The sequence below is a fragment of the Rhodnius prolixus genome, unplaced genomic scaffold, assembly GCF_049639745.1.
Source record: "Rhodnius prolixus isolate KJV_2025 unplaced genomic scaffold, Rpr scaffold_1, whole genome shotgun sequence".
Lineage (NCBI taxonomy): Eukaryota > Metazoa > Arthropoda > Insecta > Hemiptera > Reduviidae > Rhodnius > Rhodnius prolixus.
Genome location: NW_027411581.1, coordinates 33926777 through 33945614, shown reverse-complemented (window position 1 = coordinate 33945614; position 18838 = coordinate 33926777). Strand labels below are relative to the sequence as shown.

The following is an 18838-nucleotide window of genomic DNA, read 5'->3' as shown; positions in this document are numbered from 1 at the left end:
AGTGACAACAAGCTATTTGTGCTAACGTTGTTACAGTTTTCAAAAAACGAAAAATGATAAAACTTATTAAAAAATTAAACTAAATAAAAAAATCCAAACTTTATAATGATATTTACATCTTTAACGTAGGGCCAAATGGGTGCAGAAACATTGGCAGAATTTCAAAAAAGTGCACCATGTCCTCGATACAAAAAACGGATGTCATCCAAAAGATCTAATGCCTAGTTTTAATCATTTTTACTTAAGCTGACATTTCTCCATGGATAGCCATGCCAAAATTCTAGACGTTTTATATATTGTGTATAATATTTAGATATTTAATGAACACGGAGTTTGTTTTTTCTGTAACTCAATGGAGACTAGTAGAAACATACTTTTGTAACACACATTAATAATCAACGTCAGAATGAATATTCTAGTTTATAAAGGTTTAAAATAAATATTTATATTATCAAAATTATTTGCCAAATCTCGTAACTAATTAGGATAATGGAACATTAAGTGTTCAATTGTCTCCCAGTCATGCTTGATTTGACAGTAAATTCAACGGCCTCAATTTAGGGCATTATTTATTATATTTATTAATAAAAGTTAATTATATTTAGCAACAAAATTACAATAAAAAAGAACAAAATATTTAATATTTGCGTAATCATTATAATTAGATCATCCAAGTATTACAATAATAAATAATTATACTTACAAAATAAACTTTTTTTGCACTTTTATAGTTGGCCTCTTTGCGGTCGGCAAGAGGAATGTAAAAAATAATTTTTTAAAGGAATTAATCTTAAATTAAATAGCAGGCAGCAATTAATGTGTTAGGCCGTTATTTATCTGGAATAAAGTGCCACCAAGTCTGTCGTTCTCTCTTTGGTAGAGCTTCAGAATTCCTATCCCTACACCTTGAGTCAGGAGAGGAGAAAAGCTTTGATGGACTAACCCTCTCGTTGAGGCTCAGGCTGTTCTCTCCTGACGAGTGAATTATGGAGACTTAACATCCTTAACGCTTCCCACTTGATTTCGAAGATATTAGTTTCAAGATCCAGCTAATAATACCACAAGAAGTCCTTTTCCAACTATTTGTATAAGTACACAGTATTTGAGAATAGAAATAATTATGGAGGTTTGTTGAAAGACTAAATAATCAAATGCACTGTTCTGCTTCACGTTAAACAAACAAAAAATAAATATCTTTTTTCTGCAACCATGTAGGAATGTTCTCATTACTCAATTAAAATCAGCTGTGTAATGCCCAACTTCCCTCACTAGTGGGGAAAAATTCCCATTAGTGTCACTTTCCTCACTAGTGAGTGGAAAAACTTTATTGTGCTTCCTTGATATAAGAAGTTTTGTTATTAAATATTTTCTGTAAAACTTAATAAGCTTATTTAAATTTATTTTATCTAAATAATTAAAAAACGAATATTAAAAAAATAAAATAAAAATTGAAAGGAATATAGAAATAAAAATAATATTTTAATAAATAATTAGATATTTTTAATTATAACAGTTAAAAAGGTTATAGTGTTACCTTATAGAAATTTAAAATGGATTCTAGTGATTCCTGTTTAGTTTTTTTTTTTTAGTTAATAACCCTAATGGTTGCAGAAAAAATATAATATTTAACTCGAGTGTAAAGTATTTTCCTCACACTCGGCAATTTGCACTTGCACTCGCCTCGCTTCGCTCGCTCGTGCGCGCAAACCCTGCCTCGCGTGAGGAAAAGAACTACTTTCCGCACTTGTTAAACAAATAACTATTTTACTGCAGTTATTGATAGAAAAATTGGTTTATAAAGAATCCTAAAAATAAATAAAAATTACAATTCACGGTGTGATCCCTTGCTCGATTCCAGCTGCATGCTCTCAGATTATCTCAGTACAGAAGTTTCTTAAGTAACTCCAGCTCACTGTTGGATGATGGAAAATTATGTCTGAAACGAGGATGCAGTGCACTGGAAAAGACTTCGAGCGCCAATGACTTAAATATGGCTCTTCTTAAATTATTACTATAATATTATTATTATTTTTAATATTACACCTTAAGGTACTGATATAAATCAAAGCTTGGCAGAATTCTTTAAGAAAGTTGGCACTATCTTAGTTTGTCTGTTTAAAGACTTCTTAACTAACTGCAGTGCCTCACAGTTTTTTTTGTTAGTTAGTAATTTAGGGCGCGTCAACATTTAAGGTCTTTGGCGCCCGGAGCTTTTTTTTTAGCGCAATGACGTTGCAGTCATTGATTCAAATTATTTGTTCCTAAGTTGGGGCGCCCTTTGGACTTCATCGCCGAAAAAGGTCTCCAAATAGGACTTTCTTGCCTTCGACAACACTGTCTACCACTACAATGTAATCTGATTTACCACTAGAAACATGCCAGAGTGCAGAGACTGGCCTGTCAGTTGATTACGGGGATCCTTAGCAGTGCCCCTACTGTCTGGAGATCACCAAGGGTGCAGTTCGTGTGACTCTCAGAGACTGGAACTGGAGAGAACACGAAAAGAACTTGGTAAATTGTCCTGGGGTCAAACACAGCAAGACTATGATGTCTTAGTTGTGTAAATAAGGAGCCAAAGTGACTCTGTGCTTGGGCAGAAATCAGATTACTCATACACGGGGCACGGTAGGTTCAGGAAGCATCTGTTTAAGATGGGTCTTATTAGCTCGGATCCGTTGTGAAGATTCAACGGCCTCTCACTTGTTGTTCGAGTGGTTGCGCTATGAAACCTTTAAATCTTTGAGACCAAAGGAGATAGTAGGGCAAAAGAACTAGCAGGGAAAGTCCTCTACCTCCTTAGTAGGGGTGGTTTCGTCTACTACAACCAAAGGGGGAAGGCCTCTTTTGGTTGCGGTGCCATGGGGCATAAGCCCCGCCCCGCTATTTTAATCTTAATCTTAAGGCGCTTTGTTTCAAATTGTAAGGACGCACATGTCCTCAACGGTGCTCTAAAAGGATAGAGAGAGGTTTGGGCACTACACTACCCAGCTGCGATTGTAATCAGGTGACTGGATGTCGATCTACTGCCACTAAGTTTCTGCCCAATCATTGAAGATTAAAAAACCTAAGTGGTTTTCTATTCACGCTTTAGCAAACAAACTAGGGTCACGAGAACCCACGTTTCTCCATAATTTACTGCGGCTCTGATACTAATAATTACTGCTATAATTAGAATTATGTTATTATTAATAATGTTAAAGACTAGCTCTCTATAATAATGTAATTATTATTTTCCCTGTATCTCTCCCGCAATGAAAGTTTTATTAAATCTATTAGTTTGTAATTTGTTATTCATAAAATAACAACTTCATTTATTTAAGTAATTAGAGGATGTGCCATTAAAATCTCCACGGATAAATTAAGAGTTGAATATTATTTTGTATCGTTAAGTTTTATGAACAGTATTTGCCTAGTTTTCAAGAAGGCTGGCACTTTTTGCAGAGTTTCTTTCCTTTTTGAAGCGGAAATTAAATCTTTGCAAATTTATTCTTTTATAAAACAGAAATTTCTCGCATCATGAGAAAATTCCGAGTTAGGGTTATTGGATATACAGTTGCTATGCAAAGATAAGTGTAGCTCAGTGTGTGCAAAAATAATTAAAAATGGAGGCCGCTAGAATCTAACTCGACCTCAATGTGCCCTTGAACGTAATTAAAATATTTACCAAAATAAGGTTGTCTGGTAAATATCATATTACGCACAAAAACTATGCGCCGGTTTTGGAAGAGAGTGCATTTTAATGGGCCACTCTTACCGTTCGAAATCTAGTTCTGCACACTTTTAGATTAATCTACCAACTAAAAATACTCACGATCTGTAAATGTGCGATCTACTCATTGTTTAGAGGGTTTCCTAGGGGGAGAGACTCCCCTTATCAGGGAGTAAGAGAAAGTAACCATGGGAAATAGCGCTAACAAAGTGGAATTCAGATTGAGCTGTTTTTATTGCTAACTTATTGTCGGGTGCCTTGGAGTTGGTCAAACAAAATGCAGAGTTTAAGCTACTCGCAATATCAACACACTGATATAAGCACACAAGGCCATTTTCTAAAAAAAACAAAAACACTTTATTTGGAGTGAGGGAAACTCAAAACAGATATCAGACAGACTTTTGGTGGCTTTTCGGCGGCATGAGTGAATGCGCTTGTATTTGCATTTACAATTACCTGCTTGCTAGTAAACGTTATTTTGCCTCACAAATTGCGGTAAAGTAAATATCTTTTTTCATGCTTTTATGCTCGCAGAATGCAAGAAATTGTTTTTCTTGTTTGTTATTTAGTCTATATTCAGAGATATTGATTTTTAAATTGTTTATTTAGCCTATAAAATTGATCAATCACAGTCATTAATCTATAATAATTAATGATGTACAATGTGGATTATTTCAATTTCAGTTAACTTGACACAATTTCAGTTCTTCCAATCATCTTTGTTCATAGGTTGTGGTAGAACACTCGATTCTTTGGCGATGTGCCCTACATCCTGCCACTTTGCATCTTTTAGTTTTTGAAATTCTGAACATGTGTATAATGCACATGCACCTATTTTGATGGTTAATTATTATATACATATAACTAAATGTTTGTTAGAAGGGACTGTATGGCAGTATTAATAAATATTTTGTAATAATATCTATAAAAAGTGCATTTGAGTTGAGCTGAACAAAACGTTGCATAACCAAGTTTTATAGGCAATAAATTGCCAAGGACTTTCAGCCTTCTTGTTGCATTTTATTAGAAAAACAATCACAAGACTTTGTGCTTTAATTCTTCTAACTTTTCTACTTGCTCTCAGAACTTGTAATCTTGTCAAATGTTCGATTTAAATGCCGTTTTAATGTTCTCTCAATTCAAAAATGTTTTAATTCGTTTATTTTTCACGTGTTCCATTACAAGACCAAATGCTTTCAAAATTAAAAGTTAATACTTTTATATAAGTCTTTAATTATAAATTTTTGTAATTTAAGTAGACATGGTGAAAAACAAGGATCAAAAATGGACGTAATGAAAAGAAAACATTAAATTAATTATTAATAACAGAAGTGATTACTGCTCACAACAAACTGAAATTTTCCGTGCTGTACTTTGTCTCTCCGTAAATAATTCATCATGTATACAAAGTGGGAGCGTTAAATGTCTTCAGAGGCGCAGTTGTTTGGTGAGTGGCCACGATATACCATTGCGGTCATTGTTAGGCTCATCTTTCTCTCTCTCTCTCTCTCTCCAATGGAGTTTGCTGTTGAAAATGATGTTTGGTCGCAGGAAAAGAGCGCGCTATCAATCAGTTCAAATTTGTGGATTAATGATTTTCATGACTACTCAGATCTTTACATCCCAAAAGCAAATAATCTGCTTCTTACGAACGTATTCTTTTAGTAGCGCTTTCTTTAGCGGTGTTTATCCTGGATTTTTACGGGCAGCCTCCTTCTCCAGGATATCAGCACATTCACTTTGGTGTGCCTTTATCGACTGTAAAAAGAGACTGTAAAAACATCACGTTTTCCTGGTTCCAGCAGTGGTAGTGAATGGAGGTAGACAACACCTCCTAAGTACTTGTCTGTTCGATTTAGGAGCGATCTTCTGGTGATCCTTCAAAGTGTGAATTCAAAAATGAAAATCTCAGTTTCTGAATATTTAGTTTAAAGGAAAATTCGTTTGTTTTTGTGTAGTTATTGAGTACATTAAAAGTGTCACTTCAATATAATATCCAAGTTTATAATGTAGATAATGTTAGTAAGAACTAAATAAGTTTACAAATTTTGATTTTAAAAGAAGTAATCAATAGACGATACGGACAACTACGAAGACTGCTAAGGCGGAGATCAGCCATGAATATACAGAACAAACTGACACTATACTCGTACAAGACACTACTAAGACCCATCTGGATTTACGGAGCTGAACTGTGGGGCTCTGCGAAACCTTCCAACATCCAAAGAATCCAATCCTTTCAATCTAGAGTCCTTCGTCAAATCGTCAACGCTCCTTATTATGTATCCAATTTAACCCTCCATACAGACCTCAATATCCCTTTTGTCAATGACCTAATCCATTCTCGCTTCCTTAATTTCCATATTAGCCTAACCATACATCTTAATCCCGCAGTACAAGCCTTATCCACAACAACCCATCCCGACAGTCCTCCACGACGCCTGAAACGACGTTGGCCTCTTGACCTTTTACCAATTTCTTAAACTTCCTTCCAACCTCTGTAGAGTTCCAGCATTAGCTGGCCCCTCTCAGCATGCCTTCCCGATTGTGGCGCTGGATCCTCGGATTCAGCCTACAATCTGTGCATAACTAAATGAAGATCACATTTACTTGATGTCTATGTATATGTACAGGCTGTAAAAAAATAAATAAATAAAAAACAAAACAAAACAAAAATAAGTAAAACTTTAAACCTCGAGAATCTTAATATGAATAATGGTGCGAGGTTTGTCTTGAGGAACTAGATTTAAATTAAGTTTGTCTAAATGAAACTGTGATCTGTCATAGTTCTGTGATTTACCAAAAAAAAAAGACACCAGAGATGTTTCACTTAATGACTCACTGAAGTCCCTAAACGGTTTTTAATTAGTTATTGCAAATCTTACACTAAAGTAAAAATAATCACCTAATTCTCGGGCGGGGTTTTAACGTTTGAACTACCAACCAGGTTTATGAATGGGGATTGAAGCACATACTATTAACATTTGTCGTCTAATAAATAAAAAAAAGTAGTTACACGCAGGATTCGAACTGGCGATCTTCCTCTTATAAATGCCCGCTTCACAGCCACACCAACTCCCGCCTCTCGATTACTGGTACAAATACTTTGTTCTCACAGTTAATAAAATATCAGTTAAAAGAAATTGATAAGTTAATGCTGGGGAATAAAGTTTATTGCAATTTACTCAAATTACTTTCCCTTTTACCTTTATTATCTTTACGACTTATGTAATATAATAAAAGTATTATTTGCAATTCGCTAATAATATTTAACTTTTGTTTTAACCAATTATTAGGCAAGAATCACAACTTAAGGCAATATTATTGCTACAATTTGATATGAAGATTAGAAAAAGTTTAATTTGAGTTTGTCTATTAATAGCTAGGAAATGAAATAATTATATCTATGAATCGCAGCCACCTCAAACAATGTACACGAGTAGAGCGTGTCAGGAGTTCAGATTTTAATGTGCAAGGATAGAAGTGGAAGGAGGCTAACGGCGTCACGAAGAAATTGGCGCGAGCAATTTGCGGATGAAAGCGTGGGTGACTTTCACTGCTTCTATCCCCTCCTCCACTGCCAACTTTCACTGCACAGAAGTGAGCTCTTCACGTTGGCCCAACTATTCGGCCATTGCTTCTCCTTTCTTTCCAAAAAAATATCTAAATTGCGTAATGATACAGCACCTGCTACTCAACACTTGCCTTCAGTTGATGTTGAGTAGATTGTTCCTCTTTATTTCAATGTCTTGTCTTATTATTATTGTTGCTACACTCTAAAATATTATGGATTAATTATCTTACTAATATATGGAAAAATAAAATAGAAATAAACGGATCTGGAACAGCCTCATTGTCTTTTCTCGTTGGCTCACTAAATACTGCAATAAAACTAAAACTGCGTATTCAGAGTGAACCTACCAACTTTACTTAATAATTTTGGTAGTAAATTTTATTTAAAAAAGGAATAATTAAGTCTTAATGTTTCTTTGTACAACTTAAAATACGAACATTTATTGAGCGAATTAAGTGTTAACACTTCCTTCGACTTGATAAAGGTACCGGAAAAGATGAGAACTGCGGCCTTCGAAGATTACATTTCTTCCCATTATCCGGGCTCATATCGTTTATTTACAGATGGGTCCAAAATCAATAATAAAGTCGGAAGTGCTGTGTATGATCCGGTTCGGAACTATTTTACGATAATTAAATTAGAAGATGAGGCGTCCATCTATACAGCGGAGCTAATTGCTATTTTAACGGCTTTAAAATATATTTATTCGTTGTCGGAGAAAAAATATACCATTATTAGTGACAGCCAGAGTGCGTTGTGTAAATTATCACATATACACAACCAGTCTGCAGGAATGAATCACATTATCGCAGAGATTGTAGAAACTATTGCCATTTTTAAAGAGAAGGGAGTCTGCATTAATTTTTTGTGGGTAAGAGGTCATTGTGGTATAAAAGAGAATGAAATTGTTGATACACTTGCAAAGGAAGCCACCAATAGTGGGGAAATGGCTAATTATAAATTACCACACACCGATATCAAGGGTATAATTGCAAAAGCAGCACTACAAAAATGGCAGACAGATTACAATAATGGTGATAAAGGTAGATTCTATAAAACTATGGCAGATCAGTTACCTAGACAACCATGGTTTAAGGGAACTGTCACTAATAAATGGGTTGTTACGACAATAAGCAGGCTGAGAGCGAACCACGCGGTGTGCGGATCGTATCTACACAGGATCAACAAAAGGTCCTCTCCTCTTTGCGTAGATTGCAATGAGGAGGAAGATTTCAAACATGTAATAATGATATGTCCACGATATGTGGTAGAAAGGAAACGAATGTTTGACGATATATACAGGTATTTAGATGCACCATTTCGCTATGAAGACATTATATTCTCCACCAACAGTTATGTGCTTAAGTCGATAGCAGAGCTAGCAATGAAATATGAATGTATTTAGAAGCTATAGCCGAATTAGAATGAATGGAAGAAAATGCTTAGAGAAGGATTACGTGATTTTAATTTTGGTTAAGCTATAAGGATGGCAGGAGCACAGAGTGCTGCTCCATCCATTAGCAGTAGTTTATGTAAATAGTTGTATATAGTAGAATGATGAATGTGTGAAGCGAATGTATTTGTAGGTAAGAATGGAGAGTGAGTGATATTCTAGTGATAAGCACCTAGACGATGCTGGCTGTATGGCGGAAGCAATGCCAAAAAAAAAAAAAATGTTTCTTTGGAGGGCAAATAGTATTTCCTCTATTGAATGTTGCTTATACGAGGTGTGGCTATTAAATAACCAGACTATTGCTGTAAAACATTTTATTTTAAATTAAAACCTATTTAGTTATTATCACCTTCAATATACACCCCACCCCTATCCCTACAACGCTCCATGCAAATTTACCATTGTTCGAAACAGTGCTGGAAGTCTTTTTCTGTCAGCTCCTGCATGACGCGTGCCGCTTTTTCTTTCACAGCTTCAACTGACTGAAATCGTGTTCCTTTTAATGCCAATTTGACTTTGGGGAACAGAAAAAAGTCATATGGGGTCAGGTCATGCGAATAAGGCGGATGTCCTAAAACTGGGATGTTGTACTTGGCTAGAAACGTCTTGACAGACAATGCAGTGTGAGCCTGCGCGTTGTCTAGATGGAGAACCCGTGACTTGCTCTTCTACGAATCGGGTCGTTTTTCCTTAATCTTTCACGCAGTTGAGTAAGCACCTCACGGTAGTAATGTTAATAGTTTGACCTTCAGGAAACCAGTGAAGGTACACAATGCCATGAATGTCGAAAAAAAAACAATCATCATCGCTCTGAATTTCGATTTACACTCTCGAGTTTTTTTAACTTTCGGTGAAGTTGGACCCTTCCAACATTCATCCATCGCCATAAACTTCTTTTAATAAAAGATAAGTTTCAGAAGCGGTTTCACCAAGTTTCATGTGAAATTTCACAACAATTCTTTGCTCTAATACAACACTTATCATGTTTTCGGCAAAACGAAACCTCTTACACAAACGATGGTTCCGGCCAGACTGATTTCTCTGACAAACACGTGAGACGCTGCAATCGAAAGAGAAGGCTTTACGCTGCACAGCTGTCGGTCGTTAGGATTTGGCGCATGCATAGTTCTTCTGTAGCAGCATCAGTCTCGTTATTTATAGCCACACCTCGTATGTACTTTTGACATCATTATTAACGTAAATAATGAAAATGTATATATTTATTTAATCGTTGGAATGCAGCTAATCATTGTACAAATACAAATATTGACCAAAAATATAAAATTTGGTCATAAGTCCGTCAGGCGAATTTCTTACAAAATGCAAATACAGAGCAAGCGGCATACTGTGAACACAAGTTTTGGGCAAAAAGTCCCTTGTTGCATTTACTAACTATGACAGTCATAGCAGAGTAATCAAATTTTTATTTGTATCATAAAAGTGATCATGACCCTAAATTTAGCAACAACCTATAAACATTAATTGGTTAACCTTTTTATAACCCTAAAGTTTATTACCTTCATTTTCCATAATCCGCGTAGTTCCACAAATTTATTTATAACATGACTGCTGATCATTTAGTGTTCAATGCATTGTGCAGAAGACACATGTACGGAGAGCCGAAATACCTTAATCTGAACTGTTCCAAAGCAGAACACTCTGTCGTAACGCAATGATGGTCCACTTCACAGATTCCAAAGCTGAGAGTAGCCCTTATAACATGGTTTATAAATAAAGCTATGCTTTACTGATTTGTGTTGTACAATTCTTATTGTATTTTTAAAAATTACGGAAATACGAACAATAAGTGAAAAGCGAAGAAAATGTTCTTAGAAAAAGAAGAAAGTGAACCTCAGCCGTATATGTTGAAGGCATAGAATACGTCGATGCAAAAACTTAACATTAAGATTGGCGGGTTAATGTTTTATATTGGATTTTGAAATGATTTACATGATTCTATTTTTTGAAATTGTGCCGGTTATCAACATTTTTATACATTTATTTCTATTTATTTAACCAATTTATTATCTCTGCTAATAAAGGTTTAATCTAAAAATTAATTAATTTATGTAGGTATATATTTTTAACTCTACCAGTTAGTTATTAGAACATGTGCTCTAAACTCAGAAATACCTTGCAAAGGTGTCAGTTTATCAGTGAACCCTCTCAGAAGCAGCTATCTGGTGGCAGTTTTTTGAACTATTTTAATTTTATTTATTACATTTTTGTTTTCATTTGTTTTGTAACTTGGACTTTTTTTGTTTAGAAAATTAACGTAACGTGATTTGATGGTTTGATACTATATTTTAGCGAAATTAAGTTATAACTTACATTTTGCTAAAATTATCGTATTAAATGAAACTTACTTCTCGAACCTTGTGTTGTAATAATTCCTTAATAAATTAATTTTTGTCCACTGGGCATGGGAAATGGGGTTTTCAGATTTAACGAAAAGCTGCTGATTGAACACTGTAAGCTTAGAAAATAAATCAGCCACTACTGCGCAGGTTATTCTTGACTAAGCTGACGGCGCTATATCATCTGGTTCCAGCCACTAGTCAATGGAAGTAGACAACACCGCCTGTGCGCTTCACTTGAATACCTCAACCATTGTGAGAATACTACAAGTACGAGGTACCTAACCCAAGTACTGAGGTTTAAGAGTAAGAAGTATCTCAATTGAATGAGTTGCACTCAAGCAATCTCTCACAAACTTTGGTTACCCAAATCGTTGGTTAATACTGGTTGTCTGGGAGATATCACAATAGATCCGCGATGATCCTTGAAAACCGCTATATTCGATCCCTCTCTTCTTCTCTTTACCATTCTAACGGCGCTGCAAGTTTTATCAGATGCTAGGTGCAAAATTTACCCTTTTATCTTTTATGTTAAAGTAACTCCTTAATCAGTATGAGCAAGGTAATTCAAAAACTAAGTAATGTCTATGAAGAGCCAAATTAGATCGTGGGCTCAGGCAAGTAGCAAACATAATTTGCTGCAAATTTCTTGTGCTAACCATTAAATAAAATCGAAGGCTTTGAACGGGAATCTTTACCTAGGATCATATAACTTTGCAGTGCGTCTTAGCTTGGCGGTCCTCACCTATATATGCTCGGCTATTGCGACACCTTCAAGATAGTTTAATATCTCACAGTAATTACTACTGTTGATAAAGTAATTATTAATATTCAAACTTTATCCATAATTTACACTCCTAATAATGTGGTAATATTAAATTAGCTCAGCGCCAGGACATTCATTAGATAATGCAGCCAAATATAAAATAATGAACAATAATATATTGCACTTACCTCATATTAGACATGCATACTACATGCATGTTGAACATTCCTCCAGACTGGTGTACTACCTTCGTATTGTTAACAGAAATGTCCGCTAATTTGGCAGGGATTAATGGGAAATCAATAGTAATATGCACTATTAATGCTGTTCGCGTTGATGCTGAATTATTATTTAGTTATTGAAAATTGAATGTTGACTGAAAAAGTAGATTTTAATTCCTACTGATAACAAAATAAGTATGTCTCATTCAAAGAAATATATTGTATTAAATTCAATATAGCCGGTGAGATATACGATAGCTATAAATCTGATTGAATATGTATTATGGTTCCCTTAAAATGGAGAATTTTATGTTTTCAACATTATCTCTTTGGAAATCATTAAACATCATGTTTATTTTTATAGAACAGGCAAATGTGCAACTTGAAATTGTAGCAAAGTTTTGAGCTCTTAAATTTGTGACCATTTGACACTCAAAAGTACCCTGCAAAATTGGCAACTTTTATAATCTTAAACTGAATTCTTGCGGCCACAATATCATAGATTAGGGCTTCCATAAAGGTTATAAAATACATTTAGACTTAATCAGGAGTAGAAAAGTGAGAAGAATTTAACTGCCGTTCAAGTCTAAACACTCGGCTTTCTCATGGCTCTCTGCTTACCAGACTAAATTCTCCTGAAACATAGATTTGTACTAAAACGATAGTTGATTCAATATTGCACACAAACGTTTGCAACAATGGAACTCTTCGAGCATTTAGTATAGTTCACATTCCCGGGGTGGCCAGAGCTGTGATGGTAGACCAACAAGGGGCCATTGCGAAGGACTGCACCATTTCAAAGAAATGTGTCATCAACATCAGGACCAATTGAGTAATCTATAGTTTCAAGTCCTTTAAATCTCCTGCACCTGATGGTATTTTTCCTAAGAATCCTTAAATATAGTTAAGGTGAGAGAAGGGATTGTCTCAGTGGCTACTGGACTCTCATGAGGAAATACAGTGCTCTGCGAAGGAGTCTTTTCCATATCTAAAATGGTTAAAAACTTCTCTCTTTTCCAGAGTTCTAATGACGTAACAATGTTTACAGTACAAATGGGGAAAATTCAGTATTCACTCACTAGTCAAATGTTAGCCAATCGGGATCTCAAATGTTCAATATTGTGTGAAGGAGTTGTACCATACGGTGTCATACTTAGCGACTGATTTAGTAGGTTTTTTCAATGCATATTTGGCCTTGAACTGAGTTCATCCTTGGAGAATTCTAGAGGTAATCTTTACACTGGAAGGAGAAACTCATGTCCAGAGAAAGTTAAGACCCTCAAGACTTTTATCGTTTCTGCTGATAACTAAGGAAAAATTGCTAATCAGCTAGGGGTAGATTTATTCTCGCCAGCAGGTCGTAAATGATCTATTAAACAGACATTATCTGCGAGGATATTTTGAACTGAGCTGCGCTGGCGTTTATTTCTGTGGTGATCCAAGGCAAGTATGACACCGTATGGTACAACTCCTTCACACAATATTGAACATTTGAGATCCCGATTGGCTAACATTTGACTAGTGAGTGAATACTGAATTTTCCCCATTTGTACTGTAAACATTGTTACGTCATTAGAACTCTGGAAAAGAGAGAAGTTTTTAACCATTTTAGATATGGAAAAGGCTCCTTCGCAGAGCACTGTATTTCCTCATGAGAGTCCAGTAGCCACTGAGACAATCCCTTCCCTCACCTTAACTATATTTAATTTAATATATTTTTCCTCTGTTAATTGTTGTGTCATGTTGGAAGAAGAGTAAATTGTTGCTGTGAAATGAGTTTGCCACAGAACAATAATTAAATAAATATAACTGAAGTAAAGTAATGCTTTACGTGCTGCGACTACCAATTTAGGTATCGTGGACAAAGGCGAGTAGCAAATGTACTTTGTTTTAAATTTCTTTTATTAACCATTAAATTAAATCCAAGACTCAGAGAACGGGAATCGAACCCAGTAACACAATACATATTAGTTTTGTAGGCCCCGCTACCGTGGCGCCGCAAAAAATATGGAACGCTTCACGATTTTGAGTGTTGTCCTTTTGCGTAGAGGCCACGATAATCTTCTCTGTATCGTTCCAATTTGGTACATGTACTAATAAATTCAACTATAATTACAAAATTAATTTTTTGGTAAATATTTATACAACGAATTAATTTATATATGGAATCAAATATTCATAACAGAACACTTTTTATACATAAATTTCAATGAAATGATGTAAATTAAAATCCCTTGTTGAAGAATTAATATTATCTGTGTGAACTGTTAATTGGATATTTGATAAGGCTGAGAATTGCATATAATACATACTAATTGTATAGCATTCTGGACTTTCCATGAATTGAAAGTGAAAATACTAAAATTATAACTATTGTATACAATTCCTAAGCACAAGCGTAGATTCTGATTAATTATAAAGTTAATTAAAAGTCAATTCAGGAAGAGAGGTGCTTAATGTATTTCAATTAATCTACCTTAGTTAATTACCTGTTGCAACAAAGTATGTAGATTATTACATGTTCGTAATTGTTTAGATTTAAACAGTGCGGATAGTTTCCGATCGTGTTCTTGATTCTCTTAAAGGTACCACTCACTCTTATCTTGCGAGCCCTAAGCCTTTAATGGTTGAAGTATCTTAATCTTTAAAATCATCCGAGAGAGATCGCGTGATTATTGATCTTTAAATTTATGAAAGAAGCAAGGATATTTATTCATTTAGAATCATTGAGATCATATTAAGATGCTGATCACTTCATTGAAGTGATTGATTGATATTTTTGTTGTTTTAATTCTTTTTTTGACTTTATAATCAAATCAAAGTAATTCAAAAGATTTTTTGTGATCAACATTTTTGTAAAGGAAACATAGATAATAAAAGCGTTATTATTAACATATTTGTTGAAATGAAACGTTTGCAGAAAACTTGTTCTTCAACCTTCTAACCACTTTCACATCAGGTTCAACGAACTTGATGACTGCCTCACTGCTGCTAAAGAAACGTCCTACCTCCCTCTTTCTTACAAAAACATAATTTCACTTTTTACACGTTTATGTGTATTTTTTTTTTTAAATAAAAATCTAATTAATGTTTAATTATTAACTCAACGGCATTTAACAAAGGCTTCTTTTAAAAATAATGTACATTACATTTTTTTATGTACAGGATTTGATTATATCCTTTAATTTAATATTAATTTCAATTGAAGTTTAAGAGATGATTGTTCACAATGAATTGATAGTGTCCTAGGCTCTGTCCGATCTAAGTGGTCCACTCGTGAAGGGACCAGTTTGCAGGAGAAAGTGCAATTCATCATAAATAAGAGGGAAAGGACCGCTATCCTGCTAAACTCCTCGCTCTCAAGCTGGGCCAGTCCTCCTACACATTTGTAGCTTTTTTTTTTTTTTTGTTTCTGAACTTAATGCGCAAATTAATTTGTATGTCTGTGAAAGCATTTCAGATTTCAGCTTAATAATGAAAACCTACCTTCGGCTAGTTGGTAGAGTTTCATTAATTGTTATTATTATTTAGTTTAAGGCGCGTCAACATCTAAGATCATTGGAGCCGTCAGTAGAATTGAGAATAGTTGTAATAGAAAGTCGTTTGTGAACACACTCCAGATTCAGTGTGTTAATGAACAACACATTACTTCATTGCATTGAAAAAGCTTCCCTAACAATCTGTACAAATAATTTCCTAACTCAAATTGATGTCATTCCTTTTGAACTATAAACTTCATATGAGCTAATTACCAAATTAGCTTATAAGGATAGATTTGAATATATACGTATATAATTCTATCTACATCTCTAGATTTATTTATAAGTTCAGCTAAAAAATAAAACTAAATCTGTATTTCCTCAACGTTTCAATAAATCAACTAAAAAAGCACGTCAAACTGGGCTTCGAAACATATTTGTAAAAGAATAGGTGCACAGGACAACCACGCGGAAATCGTGAACTCGAGCTCCCTGCCCTTCTGTTAAATCTTCCTAGTCATTTCTCTCCTTTTAGTGGAGGTATTTTTTTTTTTTTTTTTAATTCTTTCCTGTTTGATCTTTTCCACGGATTCGTTGATTTGTTTATAAAATATAATCCAGTTCTACCCAAGTTGAAATCCATCCCAGTTTGCAGTAGTAAACAAATCTGAAAATATAAGAGTCCCGAAGGAAAAGAACATAGTATTAACATAAGAGCGCCAGAAAATTGTATTGAATTAAATATTAAATACAATACATTGTTATATAATATAAATATATTAGTGTATCAAACATGGTCCGTTATAATGAACCGATCAAGGACTCCTGTAGCATTAAATAGTTTGTGTTAAACTGTTATACACTTTACACAAAAATAAACATATGTGTATTATATAAAAATATATATTTTTTTTCTTAATATAATAATTATATACATAATATATTAGACAGAATTTACTTTTAAAAATGTTCAAAAGAAAAGATAAAAGAATGATCTGTAAAGTATTAGCGATAGGATTTTGTCTAATTTTCTTTTATTTCCTCTTAGTGTGGCTTGTTATTGTTACTTGTTAGTGTGTTAGTGAGTTTGATTGGGAAAACACGTTTTGACAATCTCTGAGTACTTGAAAGGGGTTTTCACAAATAGAAAAATCCGGTTTTCATGTTTAGTAAAGACATTTCGCTCAGCCGATTATTTTTTTATCCTTTTAATGAAATTTACACCTGTACCTACGGGTAAAATAAGTAAATGAGATAAGTGTATAAATAATTAACGTGTCAGACGTGAATGACGGTCATCCAGTGATGGCCGCCATTAGTCACCCAGTTGGTCACTGGGCCAACGGCGCCTCAGCCGTCTTCGAGGATTGGAGGATAGAGTAGTTGGAAGACAAGTTTGCAGCTAAATGGTTTTTTTTTTTGTTTTCTTTTTTTGGCATTGGCTTCCGCCATACAGCCAGCATCGTCTAGGTGCTTATCACTAGAATATCACTCACTCTCCATTCTCACCTACAAATACATTCGCTTCACACATTCATCAGCTAAATGGTTGGGAGGAAATGAGAGATTTTGATGAAAATTTTTATATCGGATTTTGGCAAGTTCGGAGATGAGTTGAATTTGGAGATCTGTGTGTATTGTGTGGTTGCTAACATAGAATGGAGCGTCTACTATGCGGTGGAGTATTTTGGATTGGAGAGTTTGCAGTCTATTGATGTTGGATTTTTTAGCTGTTCCGTAATGTTCGAGTCCGTAAGTCCATATTGGTGTGAGAAGAGCTGTATAGAGTCGTCGTTTGTTCTGTAGTGAGAGTTTTGAGCGTTTGTCAAGTAGTCTGGCTAGCAGTTTGTATCGTTTGTTTAGTTCGGTACGTTTAAGTCTCGTATGGGGGTTCCAGGTAAGTCTCTTGTCTAGATACATTCCAAGGTATCGCACATGGTCGGCTGGTGGGATAGGTGTATGATGTAAGAAGACAGGTGGTGGAGTTTGACGTTTGAGTGTGAAGACTATGTATTTAGACTTAGTTGGGTTAATTTTTATACGCCAGTTTTCTAACCAAGGTTCTATTGAGTGAAGGTGGGACTGTAGGGAGCGTACTGCGAGGATAGGGTCAGTGTGTGTGGAGATTATTTTAAATTTGGGAATTTAGCTTTAAATTCGATTCGTGATGTTACATTATAACAACAAGACAGTACAATACGCAGTAATTGCACTTTATGGGAGTCATTTGAGTAGACAACTGCTCCAGAACTAGGTTTAATTGAATTTTCCTGAGACTGCTTTTAATAAGAGTTATAAATGTGCATCGAAGAGGTTAGGACAATTAAGTTCTAAGAAAATCGTTAGATCTATTTTATTTAATAAAGTGGTTGACTGATTTTTAACAAAACCTCATTGTGGCACCCTCTGTTGGAGTCCAGGGTAAATCAAAGAATTTCAAACTCTTTCTGCGATTTTTCATTTTTGTGTAACTAATAGTGACAGAGAACCATCCATACACAGTCCAATCATTTTGTAAGAACCACTTGCAAGGGAACTGAAACTATCTCAAAATCGAAAACCGGCACAGTTATTTACAGTAATACAAGAAAGTCTTGTCAGTAACAGAAAAATATTTTAGATTCACTGACGAAGGGGCCGAAATCTGTGAGAAAATAGAAAAAAATAGGTTAAATAAGACTAAGTGAATTAATAATTGGGTTTGTATAAAAACTGCCTCATGTAAGCCTGCTACACAAAATCGAAGGTGAAGCGAATTTGTGTGGGTTTTGTTAGCGCACTTTCAGCAGTTAGATTTATTAGAAATATCATTACTTGCCGACTGAAGTAACCGATCTTACGTCTTCAAGAATGGTAACTTCAGTAAAAGGAAAAGTTATCTTTTCAAAATATATTAAATACACACTTGGCTGTTAAGTTTCTATCAAGTTATAAATTTTTACCTTTCTCTCCTTGTCGTACAAATGCCTAATTGGTTTATTATGCAAATAAATTATTTTTTGTTCTCCACAAATGTGCTTGAAAACAGAAGAGAAAGCGAGTTATGGAAATTTGGTTTTTATGACTGTTTTATTAAATATCACGTTCGGAATCACAAATTATCCGAAATTTTCTAATGTGTAAATTATCCTTGAATATTAGAACATTTTAACTTTACCCCTGACCCACATTTACTGGTTTTACATATCACATCACACAATACCACACGATGCAAGTGCACTTTTTTATCTTTCATAACGCTATTCATCATTTTACACGTATGTACATTATAGATATGAT

The 18838-nt window shown here is 34.6% G+C and overlaps 1 non-coding gene across 1 annotated transcript; it reads right to left on the bottom strand.

Annotated features, from left to right (window-relative positions):
* Nucleotides 1–14081: 14081 nt before the first annotated feature.
* On the bottom strand, nucleotides 14082–14187 carry LOC141446364 (U6 spliceosomal RNA). Its single transcript, XR_012453664.1, has one exon. It is a non-coding gene; the product is annotated as a U6 spliceosomal RNA (small nuclear RNA).
* Between the last annotated feature and the right edge of the window lie 4651 nt (nucleotides 14188–18838).